This window comes from Pongo abelii, chromosome 3, assembly GCF_028885655.2.
Source record: "Pongo abelii isolate AG06213 chromosome 3, NHGRI_mPonAbe1-v2.0_pri, whole genome shotgun sequence".
NCBI classification, from domain to species: domain Eukaryota; kingdom Metazoa; phylum Chordata; class Mammalia; order Primates; family Hominidae; genus Pongo; species Pongo abelii.
The window spans coordinates 195,713,888-195,721,185 of record NC_071988.2 but is presented as its reverse complement, the minus strand read 5'-3'; the positions used below and the strand labels follow the sequence as shown (position 1 = coordinate 195,721,185).

General features: G+C 41.8%; 1 non-coding gene across 1 annotated transcript; it reads left to right on the top strand.

Moving 5' to 3' along the window:
• The first annotated feature begins 4,562 nt into the window (after positions 1-4,562).
• LOC112133233 (U6 spliceosomal RNA) lies at positions 4,563-4,664 on the top strand. Its single transcript, XR_002914913.1, has one exon. It is a non-coding gene; the product is annotated as a U6 spliceosomal RNA (small nuclear RNA).
• Positions 4,665-7,298: the final 2,634 nt, after the last annotated feature.

Genomic DNA, 7,298 nt, shown 5'->3' with positions numbered 1-7,298 from the left:
TTATGGGAATAACAAAGCATTCCTCATGCTAGATGCTGGCTTACTCTTATTGCCTTTCCTCTCAGCTCTTCTCAAAAAAACAGGATAACTAGGAGATCAGAGGCTATTGATACATACAATGGATCTTAAGGAATCTGCGCCTGACCTCTAGTGTCCTTGGAGGACCAAAGAGAGTTTAAAGCTGATTCAGAGACATTCCTTGGAGAAACAGCTTCAAAGATTATGTCAGATCGGACTATATTGGATAACCTCAAACCAAAGAGGGGAAAAATTGTGATGTGGACAAAGTATGTCTTTAGCTCCTCCCCCTTCCTACTTTCAGGTCCCCCTTCTCTCTCCTGGTTGGGTGTTCTTTCTTGGACACCGAGTATCCCTTTGCTGCTCTTGGATGCCCTGGGTCAGGCCTTTCCCCTCTGGGGGGCCCAGTGACTGGGTCTCGCTTCTCATCCCTCTTATGTCTCAGCTAACCTCATCACAGCTTTGTTATGCGTGGAACTACTCTTGGTTGAGGGTCTTCTCAAAGAAGAGCTGACAAGGCAATTTACTCAAAGGTTAAATCGCTAGTAAGGCTTTTTGGGTTTCCCTATCTGAGAGTCTGAGAGAATCTGCAGTTCCTCCTGCAGGAGGTTTTAAGACTAAGGGACAGTCAAGGAGCCCTTTTAATAGCCTTCATAATCCTCATCCTGAACCCACGTGTAAAAAGCCGAAAAGGCAAAGTAACCAACTGCTAGCAGTGCTTGCTATCAGCATGAGATCCCAGTGCTGCCCATGCTCTCATCTAATCATTGCCCAATACGAGTCATCTGAGCCACTAGCACAGAAACGCTCTCTAAGATATTTGCAATGGCTCAGGAATACCCAGGATCAGGCTCCAGAGATGAGCTTTTGGGGACTTTCATCTTTAAAAAAAATATCTGGAGTACAGGCTTGATATGATTTGGCTCTGTGTCCCCACCCAAATCTCATCTGGAATTGTAATGTCAAAGGAAAGACCTGGTGGGAGGTGGTTGGATCATGGGGGAGGTTTCCCTCATGGTTTACTCATGATAGTGAGCAAGTTCTCATGAGATCTGATGGTTTTATAAGTGGCAGTTTCCCCTGTGCTTGCTTTCTTCCCTGCCACCTGGTGAAGAGCTGCCTGCTTCCCCTTCAGTTTTCACCATGACTGTAAGTTTCCTGAGGCCTCCCCAGCTATGCAGAACTGTGAGTCAATTAAAACTCTTTCCTTTATAAATCACCCAGTCTTAGGTATGTCTTTATAGCAGTGTGAAAACAGTCTAATACCAGGCTGATATGGAAACAATTTTTTAATCAGTTTAAACGGTTGTTTTTCCTCGACAAACTGTATAATGTCAGACTATTCCACCTACAGGAAAGGCATATCTCAGCTCCTCTGCTTTTCCTATTCCTATTCCTGGGTCAGGCAAAACTGAGAAGGGGCATGCAGGAGGAATTATCTCAGCACCTAAGATCTTTCCAGTTGAGAACACTCAAAAATGTCAAATGGCAGAATAAAATCACCAGTGAATGAAGTTATTGAGAAATACTGCCCACCTCAACATAATTCTCACAGAAATCACAGCATCGGAAGGGGCTGCGGCATGTGCCTGGCTTGCTTTGGCATGGGAGATAGTAAGCAGATCAGGTAGGAGGTGTGATCTTCATAAAAGTTCAGGAGAGAGACATTCTAGCTATTCAAGCCACATTTTTGGAATGCAAGAGCCAAGAGGCCAGTGCCAGAGCAGCAGGTTCTGCTGCAGACAGAGACATGATGACTTTGTGACAAGGCCAGCTATGCCCTGGGAGACCAAGAGATACAAACCAAAAAAAAAAAAAAAGAAAAGAAAAGATTTATCATGTATGCTCTGCAGAAAGGCCTTATCATCTGTCACATTCGGGTATTTTCAGCCACACTTGCATACAGGGATAGCCACAGTGTCAACAGTATCATCCTTGACTACAAAGGATGACAGTGACAAATCTCAGGGTCCTTTGAATTTGAAGATAACATTGTTCACTACTGTGAATGCCAGACTTTTATTGTCAACAGAGCTTCTCAAGTTATTTATGCCTGCAACAACTTGTATTAGATCACCCACCTCTTTCAGCTGCTTCCCTGAGATGTGTTATAGTGAAAGTGAGAGTGTTGTCAGCAGTAACATGTCCTACATTGCCTAAACGACCATTGAAATTGGAGTTCCCAAATGTACGCTGGAGACCTCTCACTCTGTTAGCCTCTCCACTTCAGCCTGTCTCTGTGATTCCCTTGGGAACTTAGCAACATCGCAAAATACTATCTGGAAACTGAAAATCTTCCAAAAGAATACTTTCTGAGACTCCTTAAATGCATGGTCCTAAACCATTTCTGTAGAGATTTTGGAAGAACCTGTACAAGGAGGTTATTGTATGCATATACAAATAAATGACACAACTCAATGGTTTAATACTATCTGCCAAGTTAAACTACTGCAGAGCAGCTGTGCATATTTAAAAAGATGCCTGGCACAACTAGAGATCCATAAATCATCAGCTGCATACTTTCATCCAATTAAGAGAGTTAAGTAAGAAAAAATCCACAAATTAAGATGTGTGTAAGGACATGGATAACATCATCATTCCTCTCTGAATGCAAAAATAAATAAAAATAAAAATAAATCCTCATTTTGCTGATGTTAAGGCTACAGTTACTTTTCTAGGGACACAACTTTTCCGGTATTTCAAATCCTGGCGTAAAACCTTGTTCACAGAAGGGTCATTTCAGGCTTGTCGGTTCTCTTTCTGTAAGTACTAGAGCAAAACAGAAGTAATGACTTAAACTGAAAAGTAATCCTTCTTCAACAAGAGAGGATGTGTAAGCCAGGATCCTAAGGCTTTCGTGGGGCAATGATAGCCATGTCATAGGATTGGAGCACTGTCTCTCTGCAGCGAATCCCTTTGTTCTGGTTTGTCTGTACCACAAAGATGCTCAAGAGCATGGCAGACGGCCAGGCCAGCAGATGCCTCATTCCAACTCCAGTTGGCCTTGAGTTTATAGACTTGGCTAGAGAAGCCACAGCAAACTAAAATGAAAAGAAGTTGCATTATTATAAGTTGGGTCACTGTAGGATAAGGTGACCCACCATCCTGATGGGTTTTTTTGGTTTGTTTGTCTGTTTGTTTTTTGAGACACAGTTTCCCTCTTGTTGCCCAGGCTGGAGTGCAGTGGCACGATCTTGGCTCACAGGAACCTCTGCCTCCCTGGTTCAAGTGATTCTCCTGCCTCAGCCTCCCGAGTAGATGGGATTAGAGGTGCATGCCACCACGCCCAGCTAATTTTGTATTTTTAGTAGAGACAGAGTTTTACCATATTGGCCAGGCTGGTCTCTAACTCCTGACCTCAGGTGATTCGCCTGCCTCGGCCTCCCAAAGTGCTAGGATTACAGAGATTAACACAAATAACTACAAAAGTTCTTATCCTCCTGACTAGTGTCATGCTTTGGTACACAGCAGAAGTACTTTATTTGTGCTTCTCATTTTGTGTCACAGAATATTAAAAACATATACACTGTACTCACTTCAGCAGCACTTATACTAAAATTGGAAATTAAAAGTGAGCCACCGCGCCCAGCCAGATCCTGATTGTCTTGTTCAGATAATTGAAGCTATTCTTCTTTGATATGCACCACAACTTGAAATGTGGTAGTTTGTTAAGCCTTATTTACAATGGGATATCTGAAAACTAATCAGTGAATTTTACGTTCCTGTTTCATTAAAATCCATGGATCCATCTTGCACAAATGTTGACATATTACAATCACAATCATTAATAACAATACCACTGATCTCATCCAAAATGTCTCTAAGTATTGGGAAGCTGCGATGGACTGAATGTTTGTGTCTTCCTGAAATTTACATGTTCAAATCCTAATCCCAGTGTGATGGTATTTGGAGGTGGGGTCTTTGGGAGATAGTTAGGATATGAGGTGGAACTCTCATAAATGGGATTAGTGGCATTATAGGAAGAGACCAGAAAGCTAGCTAGCCCTCTTTTCACCATGTGAGGACACAGCAAGAAGATGGCTGTCTATAAATCAGGAAGAGAGCTCTCATCAAAAACCCTGCCATGCTAACACCCTGATCACGGACTTCCAGCCTCCAGCACTGTGAGAAATAAATGTTTGTTGTTAAGCCACCTGACCTATGGCAATTTGTTTTGGCGGCCTGAACTGCCTAAGACAGAAGCTATGAAGCTCACAGTGGCAGATAAAAATTTTCTAAAATTCATATTTTCACTTGTAAACTCAAGATTTTATCACTGGCAACATTCCTTGAAGTGACTGTCTCACATGGTTCATTTTAGAGAAAATATCTGCCAAAATTCAATCCAAATTAACCATAGTCCATCAGTCATTCTTTCAAGTAAAGATGGCAGTCTATGAAAAAAATGAGGCTTGTTAAGCTCATAACACAAATAAGTACAAAAGTTCTTATCCATCTAACAACTGTCTTGCTTTGGTACACAGCAGAAGTACTTTATATGTGCTTCTCATTTTGTGTCACAGAATATTAAAAACATGTACACTGTGCTCGCTTCAGAAGCACTTATACTAAAATTGGAATGACGCAGACAAGCAGGCCCCCTGCACAAAGGTGACATGCAAATTTGTGCAGAGTTCTATATTTTGCTTTCCTTTTCTAATGTTTATGGGTATGGAAACTGAGTGAGGTAACTTGCCTAACTGAGAAACCTTCTGGCTTCAAATCCTACCCCCAACTCCTCCTCCAAAGCCAAAACATATATATATTTAAGGTTGAGATTTAATAATAGTAATAATTTTATTGATTCTTTCAAGACCATTCTTCATTAAAATTGGCTTTTTCCCCCCGTGAGTGCATGGCACCAAAGAATGCAATGACTATTAGTAGAGTTAGGTGTCATTGCCTTGTTTCATGCTAAAGTGCCAGCAGTTTTAACCAGCATTGCTTTTGCACCATCAATGCAAACATCAACCAAATGAAAAAGGCAAATACATAATGTCTTAGTATTATTACAAAAATGGTTTTGACCTTATAGACCCTCTGAAACTTAATGCTTATGTTGGAAGCAGGGTCATCATAAAGAAAATAAATGAATATTAGCATCCTCAGGGACACAAAAGGGAAACCATTATCTTATATTTCTGTATCATTTGATCCTTTGTGATTTTTGTAGTTTTAAAAAAATGAACAAATAAATATACCTGGAAGTGTCTTCATTAAAAAGTGGGAGGGGGACTGAATGATGTCTCCACAACTTATCATGTGAACCCAAATCTCCTTAAAAGTCTCCTTAAAGGCCAGGTGCAGTGGCTTATGCCTGTAATCCCAGCACTTTGGGAGGCCGAAATGGGTGGATCACAAGGTCAGGAGTTCGAGACCAGCCTGGCCAACATGGTGAAACCTCGTCTCTACTAAAAATACAAAAATTAACCAGGCTTGGTGGCATGCACCTGTAGTCCCAGCTACTCAGGAGGCTGAGGCAGGAGAATCACTTGAACCCAGGAAGTGGGGGTTGCAGTGAGCCGCGATCCCGCCACTGCACTCCAGCCTAGAAGACAGAGCAAGATTCCATCTCAAAAAAAAAAAAAAAAGTCTCCTTAAAGAGTCTTGTGAAAATGTCCCCCAAAAAATCCTGATGGATTCAGTGACTTGCATGAGTATTTTCTTTTCTTTTTTTTTTTTTTTTTTCTGAGACAGAGTCTTACTCTGTCACCCAGGCTGGAGTGCAGTGGCACGATATCAGCTCACCACAACCTCCACCTCCCGGGTTCAAGCGATTCTCCTGCCTCAGCCTCCCAAGTAGCTGGGATTACAGGTGCCTGCCACCACACCCGGCTAATTTTTGTATATTTAGTAGAGGCGGGGTTTCACCATTTGGGCCAGGCTGGTCTTGAACTCCTGACCTTGTGATCCACCTGCCTCGGCCTCACAAAATGTTGGGATTACAGGTGTGAGCCATCGCGCCTGGCCTTGCATGAGTATTTTCTATATTTTCTGTAGTAAAACAGTGTAGAAATTATGAAGATGTAAGATAAGAACTTCATATAATATACATATACATATTAATCTCAGTTTGGCGTAGCTAATTATATTGCTCTAATTCATCCATTTCTATGTACTATAAAAACTTTATATAAATGTAGCTGATTTGACATGGCATTTTTTTTATCATTTCAGTTAAAACTTGGGCACTGTATTCTTTATCAGAAATGTAATTCAAAGCATATTACTTTTCCCCATAGAGAAGCCAAACTCAACTTATATCATTTTGATATCATTTTAACATCTTTCAGGAATACAACAGTATCAATTATTATGCTTTCTTGGAAGGAAAAAACAGACTAAATGACTTACACAGAAGGACATTTATTGATTTCCATAGTTTGGAGACCAGAACAGAGTGGGCTCCAGGTCATGTAGGTCAGGGTCTCTCTCTTCTCGGTGATTCTCTCAGCCTGTTGTCCTGCCTCAGGTAGGTGGCACAATGCCTGCTCCCACCACAACAAGATCCAGAGGAAAACAAGGGAGAGGCTCTAACTGTGTCTCTTTAGAATTAAGGAAACCTTTCCCAGAGGTCCCCACTGGATTTCCTTCATGTTTCCTTGACCAAGATTGCATCACACGCACGTGTCATTTTGACCAAGTCACTGTTGAGGGAAACAGTATGACCAGCATTTATTGAAACCAGAAATCAGAAAACCACAACCAAAGGCCAAAGCTGGCCCACAGCCTATTGTTGTAAATAAAGTTTCATGGTAACACAGCCATACTCATTCATTTATATATTGTCTGTGGCTGCTTTCTCATGCAACTGCACAGTACAATGGTTGTAACACAGATCATGTGACTGCAAAGCCTAAATATGCACTATGTCCTTTATGGAAAATGTTTGCTGACCATTGGTGTACAGAATTATATTCAGGGAAGAATAGATGATGACAAGTCAGCCACAATGACTACTACGAGAGAGTGGTTCTTAAAAAAGCAAGCTCTTGGCCGGGCGCAGTGGCTCACGCCTGTAATCCCAGCCCTTTGGGAGGCCGAGGCAGGTGAATCCCCTGAGGTCAGGAGTTTGAGACCAGCCCGGCCAACATGGTGAAATCTCATCTCTACTAAAAATACAAAAATTAGCCAGGCGTGGTGGCGGGCACTTGTAATCCCAGCTACTTCAGAGGCTGAGACAGTAGAATCTCTTGAAACTGGAAAGCAGAGTTTGCAGTGAGTCGAGATCGTACCATTGCACTCCAGCCTGGGTGATGAGAGTGAAACTCCATCTCAAA